Raw genomic sequence first — 13,578 nt, 5'->3', positions numbered from 1 at the left:
CGAAAGTTCTGTACTCAATCTGGCTTTGTCTAACATAGGATAGGCTTCTACCGTTTCTGCGAGTGCCTCAGCTGGGAAAGATTTGTCATGGCTTTCAAAAAGGTCACTTCGCAATAGTGTTGCACTTACAAGATGCTTTGTGAAAGCAAAGCGCTCTCTGGCATGGACCACAATAATGTCACAGACTTCTTTTGCTTCTTGGGTTAAAGTATTTATTTGCAGTCTCCGGTTTACAAATGTACATTCTTGTGGCAGTGTAGAATCCAAACTGTCAATGGATTCTCGTACTTTGGTGATGCTTGTCACAAAGTGTGTAGTAGCTTTCTGGACAGACACAGTGTCAAAGTCTCGCTTTTGCAATTGATTATATAAAATGTCTACCTGGGGCATTATTTTGAAAAAAAGAAACAGAAAGAATATAAACTCTCTATCATCTAATGTTCTACTAAATCCCTTAGCTTCACATATAGTATTCGACTCAAAATCACCACTGTTTGCAATGGTTGACATACATTCAAGAAGATCTTCTCTGAATTCATAAATTAGCAATATTGCTCGAATATTGAAGTTCCAGCGAGTTGCAGACCCTCTTGGAAGTCTTCTTGAAACTATTTGTTCAAGAACTTCCGTCCTTTTCGGGGACCGTGCAAAAAATGCTGTTATACCACCAATCTCTGAAAAGAAAATTTTAACTCTAGATATTTTGGAGGAAGCCTGTTCCATAATTAGGTTAAGTTGGTGGGCATAGCAGTGAATATAATGTGCATTTGGGTAAACATCCCTGATTTTCTTTTGCACCCCACCTGTTGCACCACGCATGACGCTGGCACCATCGTAGCTTTGAGCAATTACTTTTCCTTTAGCACATTGCTCAGGGAAAACAATGTTTAATTCATTAAGAATGGCTGAGGCAATTGTTTCTGCAGATGAGTCTTTTAGATGTGTGAAACAATAAAATCTTTCAGCTACCTTGCAATTTCCATCAATGTAGCGGAAGACCAGAACTGACTGTGTCTTAGTAGAGACATCAGTTGTATCATCAGCTTGGATAGCTACATAATCAGTGGTTCTCAACTGCTGTATAATATAGTCTCTTATTACTTCCAGCATACAGTCCAGCAATTCATTTTGAATAGTTTTAGAAGTGCCTTTAAACACGGTGGCTGTTTTTAAATGTGTTTCCATAGCACTGTCAATGCTGGAGACAAAATCAACAAGGCCCCTGAACACACCAGGATTTAGAGACTCTTCAGTTTCATCATGGCCTCGTAATGCCAATTCAAAGGCACCACAAAATCGAATACAGTCAATCAATTTTGATAAAATGTATCGGTTTTTATCCACTTCTGCATTATGTTTTCTTACTCCCACACGGTATGCTTCGTTTAATTGCTGTACAATGTCCGATTTTCCAAAAAGAGATAATTTTAACATATTTGTCAAATGGGATTTACAGGAATCATGTTTTTTTATTTTTTCAGCCAGATGCTTTAGGTCAGTAACTCCTGTTTTTGTCCAGGTAACTTCACCTCCAAAGAGTAAGCATGGGAAACAGAATAAAGCATTTTTAGAAGCGCTACCAGTAAGCCATTCAATCCTATCATACCATGTACTGGTAAAGCGACGTGTGTACCCCTTTCCCCTATCTTTTGTAGACTGCTCAATTTTAATTTGAGGTTTATCAGCTCCTAATGTTTTCACTTGCAGTTTATCTGCATATGTCAAACCCAAAAATGGGTTTATGAGTAAACTGTCAACTGTGTTCATTGTGTCCAGCAATATATCAGATTGTAAATAGAAAACCTAGCCTGTTTTTTAAAATTCCCTTGGTTGAAGACACAAAAACGATATTAAGCAAAATACTATATAAACACTAATTTAAATTGTCATGCACACACAAGTAACAGGAATTATTCATCCACATCCATCTTCAGTCTGACAGGAATGCAACTGCAGCAGCACGTACAGCTGTTCCCCAAGCGGTATAGCCTTGTAAATTTTTGCAGAATTTCTCCTGGGATCCTGTTAATAATTAAAATATGGTGTGAGCTTCGAGGCTAGGTGCCATAGCATGCACAACACCAGTGGTGATTGAAAAGCTTGAGCATGTCAATTCAGTGATCTGCCTAGAATTTAAAGGGTGTACTTATAAATTTTGACTTGACTTTAGATGGCAAATAATACAAAACATATTAAAAAATTTCTTCAAAAGAATGAGAGACTAATTGAGCAATACCCTTTAAAAGGGTTCTAGGCAGATCTCTGATATATCCAGTACTCATCTGTACCCAACACAGCAAAATAAATGCATATGTTTTCAATTAGGAGTTTAACATTGCAGTTAGACCATTTTGATATTCTACACATTGATGAAATGACCTATTTTACACACAAGACAGACTAAAATTACAGCCTATAGACAGTGCTAGTCCTATCAGTGATCCTATTACTAAATGGACAACAGTCAGAAAGTCACAACACATTAGATCGATTTTATATATCCAACTCACTGTACATACTCTGTGTGCAGTAAAAATATTGTGTGCAAAAAATAGGCTGAAAAACATTGCTGTAAAAAATATTGTCGGCTGAAAAAACTAGAATGAAAATAAACAGTGGCCTAAAACATGGTAAAATGCCATGCATTATAGAGCAAAGATGAGTGTACTGGGATCAGGGGTAAGAGGCATCCTCCTAAAGTAGACAGGAGCATTTAAAATGAGGTGGGGTAAAGGGCCCGGAGACTAGCAATGCATTTTAATAATTCAAGTATTAGTTAGCTTTAAGGGATAGTTAGGAGATTTTAGGGTAGCACTAAGTAGTAGTAGAGGGCTATAATGAATTAGAGTAGTACTTTTTTAAGCAGGAAGAAAGGATAAAACATATGGGCAGTTTGGTGTTTAAAGGCTTTAAGGGTGAAAAGCATTAAGGGATAGTAAGGGATTATCAGGCCACAGTTAAATAAATGAAAGTGTATAAAAATATAAAAGATTTCAAAATCAACATTTTGGGAATTTTCATGGTTCATGATGAAAAACAAAAAATGATTCCCTTGAACTTTCAACTCGCTACAAGCTCACACTCTGAACTGTTCTGCTAGGATAAGCCAACAGGCAGTCCTCCACACCTAAAGACCACACAATTGGCATCCATATACAGCTGAATGTGGACCTTTGCCGTAAATAGAGAACCATGTCCTACCTTGTGGCCTGAGATTAAGGATCACGAAGCTGAGTTTTGGTCAATGTCCTGTTACAGCAGAGTCAGAACTACCACTTGTCCTCTTTCGATATCTCTCAGTACTGATCTCTGTGATTATATCACGATCAGTTTTAACTCCAATTTTTCATGTGCTAAAAGAATTAAAACAATAATTATTACCAGCAATTACATTGCATTCATGTAATGTAATGTTTCAAGCCAATGTGCTTCCTGTACAATAATGTTTTACACAAAACAAATAAAAATAATACATTCAGGTGTTTTTAATCGAATGTGCATGAGTGCAAGTGAGCTTCTGGGTCTCTGCAAGCATGGTGATGTGTGAAATTTTGTATAGCGTTGAATATTTCTGCAAAGAAGTGCATGCCCATGTTTTAACATGAATCTATGTGAATGAATGTGTGTGTATGTTTGAGTATGTGTGCATTGCAGTGAGCACCTGTGCCGCTGGCCCGAAACTCTAGAATCCTGTTGAAGTAGTGAGCAGAGGTATGGGAACACCTCATGTGACTAGAGGAGGGATGGTGAGTTAAGGTTTTACACCGGCTACATTCAGGGGGCTAGAGGACAGATAAGCCAGTGATCATTTCCAGCAATCAGACCCCTAGGTTGAAAACTTTCAGCACCAAGGCCACTGCCACCTCTAAATAGCCTATAGTCCATCGCCTTTCTGGAAAACAACAGTTGGCATAGGACGACCCCATGGTTCTACGTGGAGCACTCTCTGCCAGCCGGGTCAGGAATTATTTTGGTTTATAACTTGCGCTAACTGAAGAAAGTGTTTTACACTGTGGGAAAGCAGGCAGTTTGGCAAGAGATTGGTGATTATTTCTTCCAGGCAGTGCCGAAATGTGATTTTGCCAAGAAAATAAGTGGGACAGACTGCATGCTTTTCATGACCACGATGCACTTACTGCCAGCGTGCTTGCTGCCTAAATGCAGCTACTCAGAAAGCATGCAAGGTGGTTGGGGACCCATGGGAAACAGCTTCCCTCTTCCTGCTGGACCTCTCAGCCGCCTTCAACACTGTTTCCCACCACACCCTCTGCACAAGATTCCACGATGCCAGCATCCGGAACAAAGCCCTGGATGGATCTGCTCCTTCCTCACTGGCCGAACACAGAGAGTAAGACTTCCACCATTCAACTGAAAACCCACAGAGATCAGCTGCAAAGGGTCTCAAGGCTCCTCCCTGAGCCCCAAGCTCTTCAGGCCCTATTTGCAGCCATCGTCAAGAACCACAGATTCAACGTTGTCTCCTACGCCGATAACATCCAGCTGATTCTCTACCTCACAGAAGGACCCACAGCTGCCAAGAGCAACTTCCACAACAGGATAAATGCAGTCACCACCAGGATGAAGGACAGCTGCCTCAAGCTTAACTAACTCAAACAAGACCTAAGTCCTCAACCTGGGATCTACCCCCAAGTGTTGCCACCCCCTCTGCCTTGGTTGACTCTTGGTGGCTCAGGCAGAGGGGGTCTGCAGCACTTGGAACCCCCCTCTGTGGAAAATTAGGAAATTGATGTACATAAGCAGCGTTCATTTTTCCTTTTCCCATTCCCTTCCCTGTACGTTAACCGCACCACTCCGCCAGTAAAAGCCCGTGCCCACATGTACCTGATAGCCATTTTTAGGCACCATGGCCTTTTGCCCGCTCATTGGAATCCCCGGCTTCCCTCCTGCGCGTATTGAACCCCCCCCCTTCTCACATGCATGGACCATGAAACCCTCTCCCTCTGCGCGATCCTGCTAAGAAAAGCAACTCTCCTGCTTGACCCACGCGAAGTCCCCCATTTCCTCCTGAAGAAGCATCCCTCGCCTCAGCTGACATAACCCCCCCCCCAGCTGTATCTGACTGCCCCCGTTCTCTCATGTACGGGTCATAAGACCTCTCTCTCTCTCTGTGCGACTCTGTCCCTGTGCGCACCCTGGCTCCCCCCTCCTCCCTCACATGGACAAGGCATAAACCTTCTTCTTCTGCAAGACCCTGTCCTTGGGAGTCACGGCCGCGCCTGACCAACACCTCCTTTCCTTTCATGAATAACCCCTCTGTTAGTAAGCCCTCCCTCCGCGATGGACTATCCACACATGTCCGAGGCCATCACCTAAGCCGGGAGACACTGTTTTCTGCCCCTTATTGTATGAAATCGCTCCTCCTCAAAGGACCCACTATTGATCCTAGCCTCCCCACCCCCTGGGCTACGATCAGGCGCACATATCCCAAGAATCGGCGGAACACTCAGCTGCTTGATTACCCCCTCCTCTTATCAGCAGGTCAAGGGCTTCTATTGTGGATACATGTGGGGTGGGATTGACACGGGGATTAGGGGGATGTCGTTTTCTTGTTTCACAATGTCGTTGTTGTAATAAGGAATGTTTTGTAAGGTATAAAAGGCGATGCCTCTGAAGAACTTGTTAGAGCACCTCCCGATGACACCTTGTTTCGTGTCCGAAATGACAGGCTCTCCTCATGAGTAATAAATCCTGTTCTTGTGATTCCTGCTTCCAGCGCCCGTCTCTTTATTTGGTAACTATTCAGAATGGGAACTAAGAGGCGTCTTGCGCCAGCAGCCTGGGCATCGGTTGTCATATGGGCTGACTTTTCCACACCTCCCCCCCCACACTCCCACTGACTACATGTGAAACCGTGGCAACCTCCTGGACTTCTCTCTCTCAATAAACCACCAAATCAACGTTGTTTATTCCTCCTATTTCCACATGCTCCATCTACTTCATGAAATCTTCCAGTGTGCCCCAGTGAGTACAGGAAAACTGTCACCCATGAGCTTGTCAGCACTCTATCCAGCACCACCCAGAAACTCCAAAAGAAACTGCAGAACATCAAGAACACCTCCGCCAAACTCATCCTGAACATCCCACGTCGCAGCCACATCACCGGCCACCTGAGAAGGGAAATATCCATTACAACGAATCCAATACAACGCATGCCATTACAACGCATGACATGACAACACAACGCAAGTACCATTACATCGCAATGCTATTACAATGCTTAGCATTACAATGCAAAGCATTATAATGCATATACCTTTACCACACATGCCTTTACATGAATTTCTTTGTATAGGCAAGTATGGTAAAAGCATATGTGTTTTACATGTAAGTATAAGGTAAGTATAGGGTTTAGGGTGGGTTTGGGGTGTAGGGGTATAGGTTTGGGTTGCCAAGATTAATTTTAGGGTTCAGTACAGGTATATGTTTTGGGGTGCCAAGGTTAATTTTAGGATTCAGGGTGGGTTTGGATTTTAGGGTGCCCAGGGTAATTTTAGGGCTCGGACAAATCTGGGTTTTGTGGTGCCAAGGGTAATTTAAAGTTTAGGGTTTGGGGTTGTAAGGGTAATTTTAGGGTTTAGGGGGTATGGGTATTAGGGTGGTAAGGGTAATTTTAGAATTTTAAGGGGGTAGGACTATTGGCACTGGTACAAAGGGTCATTTTGGGGTTGCCTGGGGGTAATATTAATATATATATATATATATATATATATATATATATATATATATATATATATATATATATATATATATATATATATATATACACATATACACACACACACAAACAGAGACACACAATTACTTACCTTAACCACTTTTACCAAGTATATGCCTTTACCACGCATGTCTTTTCCTTGTAATGGCATGCGTGGTAAAGGTATATGCATGGTAAAAGTGTGCTTTGCAATGGTAATGCGTTGTAACAGCACTTGTGTTGTTACAACCACGTTATAATGGCATTCTATTCCCTGAGAGACCTTCACTTGCTATCTTTCAACAAAAGAATTACCTTAGCTCAAGCGCCTCACGCACGCCTACAAATCCCTCCACAACGCCAGACATACATAGCTCAACCACCACTTCTGCTTCTACACTCTCCCTTGACATCTCCACTCCGCCCAATTGGCGCAGGCCACCATCACACATCTGTAGACCAGTGCTGGAGAAAGATCCTTGTCTAAACTTCTGGAACGTCCTGCCTCTACACCTCAGGCAATCACCATCACGTCCGCAATTAAGGAAGGACCTCAAGACTTGGCTCGTCAAATCAATTCTAGATCCCCTCCCTCAACACCCCACACACAGCGCCTTGAAACCCTACGGGTGAGTAGTCTTGCTTTAAATAGTAATTGATTTGAAGCAATGGAGCAGAAAGAAAGGCTTAAAGCTTATCACATCATAAGACGCTTGCTTTTGAATTTTTATTTTCAAAATTTTTAAATTTAAATGCCACTATTTTGTTTTTTTTCTTTTTATAGTGCTACTCATCCATATGTAGGGTGTCAAAGCGCTTTAGATCACATGTACACATATATTGACAATAAATGAAGAGTGTAAATCAATGTACAGGTTGTGTTACAAAAGTAAGTGAGGGTTACAAGGTTGAAGAGTTGCATGCTGTTTATAGCTCACTGTGCTATATGGGAAGGATTAAAATGTATGCACTGTCACTGCACATAACCAAATGAGCTCTATTAAAAGCAGTAACCCACTTATCTAGTTTCATAAAATAAAAATCTGTCATCTGCATATTACATAGAAGTTTGCATGGAGTGCACTGCATGACACACATTAACCCTTGCAAGTTTATTTAAATGCACTCATGAGTCATGATACTAGACTAGAGTGTGCTATATGTTAAAATAATTACAAAGTAGTATATTTAAATAATGGAAATATTGAAAAAATAATTTAAATGAACAATAATTAATACTTCACACTTACCCCAGTTATCAGGCAGCTTCTGTCTTGGTCAGTCAGCCGGTTGATGCTAGTTGCTGGCTGGCTGTGCTTCTCCTTTGTTGTCCAGCAGCTACTGGTTCAGAGAGAGCTGAAACAGTAAAGCTTTCACTTTCAGGATGAAAGTGAAAGCTCTTCTCTGTGCAGCATGTGACACCACGTCACAGGGTCATGAGTTAAGTCTCATGACTCTGTGACATAAATAAAATGCTTACAGCGTTTTCTTTTTTTTTTAAATGAAGTTAAAAGTTTATATTCAATAATCATTCAGTGTAATGATTATTTCATTTTTAAAAATGTCCTTTCCCAAATGAGTCGTTTTTGAGGTGGCTGGGGTCAGTTATGCATGACCCCACCCCCTCCAGTGACGACTAATCAAAGGGTGGGGTGAGGGTGTACTCGTCATCATTCCCCAGACTTAAATGCAGCCTCGGGCTTACACTGTACCCGCCCGAGGCTGCTGTAAATTTGTGATGCTGCCTTGCGTCATTTCAGGGCGGGCCCCAAAAGGGCCATTCTTTATACTCCCGGGCTGGCACCTAATGCGCCCGGTGTTTAGACTCCGGCAGTGAGGCTTCAGGCTGTAGCATTACATTGTGACACATGCACAAAGCGCATGTGTCACAAATCACCCCACACGCTTCCTCCATTTCCTGCCTGGCCTGCCTGCTGCTGCAGTGACGCTCGAGTGCGTCCTAAACTGATGGCAGGCAGGCAGGCCGGGGCTTTGATCAGCACTGCAGTGCGGCTCCGCCGGCTCGGGATTTAAAATGCCTGGTAAGTAACATTGCTGTTACTTAGCATTTTAAATCCCTGGCTTGTCGGCCGAGTCGATAGGGAGGGCGGAGCCCCGCCGCCCGTGAATGAAAACCGCCGCTGCTACTTGCCCCTGTGTCAATCAAAAATTTTCTATCCTTTCCTAATACCTGACTATGTACATAAGGACCCTCTTGATCTACAGGAACCTCAATAAGAGGCAAGCCAACCTCCCTCTCTAGACTGTTTCATGTGTACTGCTGATAATCGGGGTAATCGGACTGTGCATACTGGTACATCTGCTGTGTGACATGTTGTGTTGCGGCAATGGGCTGAGGCTGTGGTACCGCTACGGTCTGTTGTGGAACCTGCATAGGCTGTATATTCTGTGGAATATGTTGTTGGACCTGGTCCTGTCTAGGTGGACGCGGTCTCTCTTTAGTTTTACCTGTAGCTATATTGTGTTTCAGAACTGCACAATCGTTTACATAGTGACCTGGCTGTTTACAATAGTTGCATGTCCCTTTAACAGGAGCTGTCGGACTGTTCGACTGTGTCATACCCCTTTTCTGACCATCAGCTGGAACTGACTGAGCAACTAATACTTTCATTTTGGTATCTTTCATACGTCTTTGTTCGTGATCATGTTCCTCCCTAATTCTGTTCTGGTGGTACAGTAACATTTGTAACATTTGGGAAGGCGTATTTGCTTGCCATGTGCTCTCGACTTTCAATACACGGTTCTTAACCTGGGGCAAGGAATTCTCGACTAATTTGGTCACGAATAGATGTGGGTAAGACTCGCTACTTGTTTTCAGGCCACTATTAATAATAAAACATTTCTCGAATCTGGAATAAAAATCACTAGTGTCTTTGTCGTGTTTCTGTTTGCAGGCCGAGATTGCATCCCAGTCCTCCTTTTTAGTTGTCAACAACCTTGGCAAAACCTGTACTAATAATCCTGGTAATGCTTTAGTTTTGTCCCCAAGACCTAAACCTGGTGTTCGTCCGGTTTCTTCGTTTTCCAATTCAGTCCAATTAATCTTTTTATCTCCCACCTCCCATTCTTTTTCTTTGAGTTTCTCGTAAATACCGGCAGGCAATAATACCTTTAATATTTTCATAATATCGGGTAGGCATGGGCGGAAAATCCGTTCCGCTCGCGGATTTTGTGGATTTTCGGGAAATCCGCAATCCGCGAGATTTGCGAATTTACCGCAAAATCCGCAAATCCGCGAGCAGCGGATTTTGCTCGCACTGCTCGCAATGTTCGCGTGAGTTCGCGCCCCGCGAATAAGTGCAAAATTGCAGAAATACGATTTTAGCAAAACTGAAAGTAACTACTTACCAGGTTCAAAAGTTCAGGCACATCATTAGTAGCCATTTCCTGTAGTGCTTCCTGAGGGGCCCCTCCAGAGTTCAGTTGCCAGTTGAAACTATTATGTGACCCTGCTCTGAACCTCAGAATAGTTACACATATGCCACAAAGGTCCTGAATTACAGCTAAGGGAGACAAGCAGGAGCCAGGCTGGAAGTTAAAATCCATTAATCAGCCCCTAATTCATTATTGTCAGTTGGGGCAGGGCAGGTGTTGTAACTAATTTTGCAACAATGAAAGCACTTAGCAAGTGCAAAAGATCACTAATCAGGGCGCACTAAGGAAGCAGGTGCCAGCTAAAAAAATATTCTGTGACACATTAATCAGCCCCAAATTAATTCAGGTCACTTGAGGCAGGGAAGGTGTGCTTTGCTTTGCCGAAAATAATGTACACTGGACAACCAGAGGGTGTGGTGATGAAACAGAGGGTGGCATGGGTGGGCCAGAGGGTGGCATGAGTAGTCAGAGAGTGGCAGTGGTGACAGAGAGTGGCAGTGATGAAGAAGAGTGTCCCAAACAGGCTGGACACGTAGAAACAACAAGTTCGCAAAACTTGCGACCCGACAGGTAAGTTCGCAAATTGCGAAATTGTAAAAACCCTCGCGAACTGGCAGAAACACGGGCGAACACAAAAAAAAAAAAAAATCCGCAAATTCGCTGGAATTCGCGGATTTTGCGGATTGCGAATCCGCAAATCCGCAAAATTCGCGAACGCGAGATCCGCAAAATTCGCTCATGCTTAATATCGGGATAGGTGTAATCTCCCATGAGTAACATGTATTTTATTTCACGGTGAAACCCTGCTGGATCTTTATCATGACTCGGCACTATTTTCTTCATTTCCAATAATTCCATTTTACTTATGGGCGTGTAAACGAATACGCGTTGAAGTGCACCCCCTGGAGCTGTCTGGACGGGGTGAACTTCTCGTAAAGGGTTCTGTCGGTCTAGGTGAAAAGGATAGTTTACTGGGGGTGGAACAGGAACAAAATGTGGAGTCAAGAACGTTCTGTATCTATGACGTTGTTCGAGAATAACATTAATCAAATCAGTACCTAGGCCTCTCCATCTATTCAGGAGTAATTCATCTAATACAATGTATAGGGGACCTGGATCAGAATGTTGACTCTCATATAGCATAATGATATGCTGGATCATGTACATACCAACTAAACGTTGTTCAGTCGGAGTAAGACTCAAAAATGTTTGCCCTACTGAATCATCTTTATATACGCTGTCATTATCGGCCCACTGTACTGCGGACCGTGCTAGTTCTTGTTCACGCATTGTACTAAGTTCATTGTAACCTATTCTATCTTTCAGGATTTTATCAGTGGCTTGGAATAAATGTTCAAGAGAACATTTTGGTATGGGGGGAAGAAAACGTCTTTTATTTTCTAGACGTATCGGTCTGTCAAAAGGCCTATCAGAAGAATACTGTTTAGGGAGTTTCGCTCTACCTACGTACGCTATCATCTCTTGAGTCGCTGCTGGATTCTCTGATTCTTCCTCCTCTGAGGAGTCTTTTTCGTCTGACTCGGGTGTCCTATCAGCTTTCCGTCGCGTATGTATTGCCACTATTTCTTTACGGATCTTTCTGGACATGGCATCTATACAAGTCTGTTTATCATGTTTACAATCTGCAATATTCTGACTCCATCTTGTCAAACCCTCCATCTCTTCTTGCGAATTACCTGGCTGATCTTGTTCCCTTATCAAACAATTAATCAAAAATCGCAATATTAACCCTTGTGTCTCGACTTTCTGATATGCCATGGCCTCACGAATACTTTCTGGACCCTCCCCCGTCCGAATAAAGTGGTATATTTTGTCTAGATGGTCTGGCATTTCTGGTAATGTCATCAAATAATCTGTAACACGTCTTAGACGTAACGATGCTAACACCATGTCCCCTTGCTTGCCAGGTACGGGATCATATCTACAATCTGCAAGTGCTTGTTTAAGCTTTTCAGATGTGCTCGCTTTAGGTGTACGCTGCATTGCTAATTCTCTGATTGTCATTCGGTGTAACTGTGGCGGGGTGTGGGGGAGGCCACCTACGGCACCTCCCGAAACTGAAGCGTGGGCATAACCTGACTGTGTGGCGGGTATATGTAATGGGGTTGAACCCTGGATTGTAGCTGTCGAAAAAGGGTTATTAGGACCAATAACAGGGGGAACAGTAACAGGGGGGCCGGTAGGGGAAGTGACAACAGACACGGGAAGTTGGTGACGTGGAGGGGTCGTGGCTTGAGCAACCGGAGCAGGCTGCTGTGCATTGTTAACGGGTGGTACGGGCACATTAGTATATGCTGGAGTTATGCCATCTAAATAGGAAGAAAGGAATATGTCTGCTGCGGTCTGTTTGTGACGGATTTTAGTCGGAACCAATGGTGGCGGCAGATCACTTGGCATTTCCGGGGTCGCCTTGGGCAGGCCCTCGGCCAGAAATGGATACAGTCCTGTAATAAGGGCATTTCTCTGTCTATCTTGTTGTTCTATTCTGACTCGTTCTCCTTCTTCTAGTAATTCTTTTTCTCTAGCTTTTTCGGATTCTTCTCTACTTCTCTCTGCTTTTCTGATTTCTTTTTCGTTTCGTCTATGCGATTCTTTACGCCACAATTCTATGGCATCTTTCTGTGATTGTCTGGCTTTCTTTTTCCACAACGCTTCTTCTACTCTCATGATGCACTCGGCATCCCATGTCCCTGTAACGGGCCATCTCTGTTTCTCTTCCAAGTCCTTCGTATAGTCCACCCATAAGTCTAAGTACAGTATGGCATCTAAGCCATGCTTATGGTACATAAAATGTCCGGGAGTGTCCCTAGGTGGGACGGGAACTGCTTCTTCGAGTATACCTTTCCTAGTTCCTATCTGTCGCAATTTCGAAAACAAAGGCATGATTACCTCTACCTGGACACAAACACGATAAACACAGTAATTAAATGCAAACAATCATTCATACCACGACATTAAACACATTGAAACATTTCGAACAAATACTGACTAATACGATGCTAGAAGACCAGCATACTGAATCACTGAATTACTGAATTACTAGATGCACTGCTAAACAGTACAGATGCACTGCTAATACAGTACAGACCGGATCTGTGTACCCAAACCCGTCTTGACCGGACACAAATTAATGCACCCGTCTAGATGCGTCCCCAGCAACGGTACTCACCGGGAAGCACGGAAACGGAAGACCTCGGAAACTCGACTGGACTGGACTGCTACGACGTCACTGCTGCTGCGCACTACGCATGCGCCTCGACGCTTCGGACAGGTGGGCCTCTCGACACCTCGGACACTGCTCTCTCGGCTGGGCTCTGGTCGGGATCCTCCGCACTCCTCACCGCCTTGTCTGGATGCTGTCCCGCAGTCTCCGTCTCCACCATAGGCCTGAGGGAGATACAGGAAAACCTGCAGATGCGCATAGGAGTCCGTCACGGCTGTGGTAG

The 13,578-nt window shown here is 43.5% G+C and overlaps 1 long non-coding RNA gene across 1 annotated transcript; it reads right to left on the bottom strand.

Moving 5' to 3' along the window:
* Positions 1–1,895: 1,895 nt before the first annotated feature.
* LOC147673515 (uncharacterized) lies at positions 1,896–8,058 on the bottom strand. The gene is made up of 3 exons (XR_015302511.1): positions 7,966–8,058; positions 3,202–3,353; positions 1,896–2,022 (listed from the first exon to the last, which is right to left on the bottom strand). It is a non-coding gene; the product is annotated as an uncharacterized LOC147673515 (long non-coding RNA).
* Between the last annotated feature and the right edge of the window lie 5,520 nt (positions 8,059–13,578).

This window comes from Lissotriton vulgaris, chromosome 12 (genome assembly GCF_964263255.1).
Source record: "Lissotriton vulgaris chromosome 12, aLisVul1.2, whole genome shotgun sequence".
In the NCBI taxonomy this organism is placed as follows: Eukaryota; Metazoa; Chordata; class Amphibia; order Caudata; family Salamandridae; genus Lissotriton; species Lissotriton vulgaris.
The sequence above is the reverse complement of the archived record's forward strand: the minus strand, read 5'-3'. Positions and strand labels throughout refer to the sequence as shown.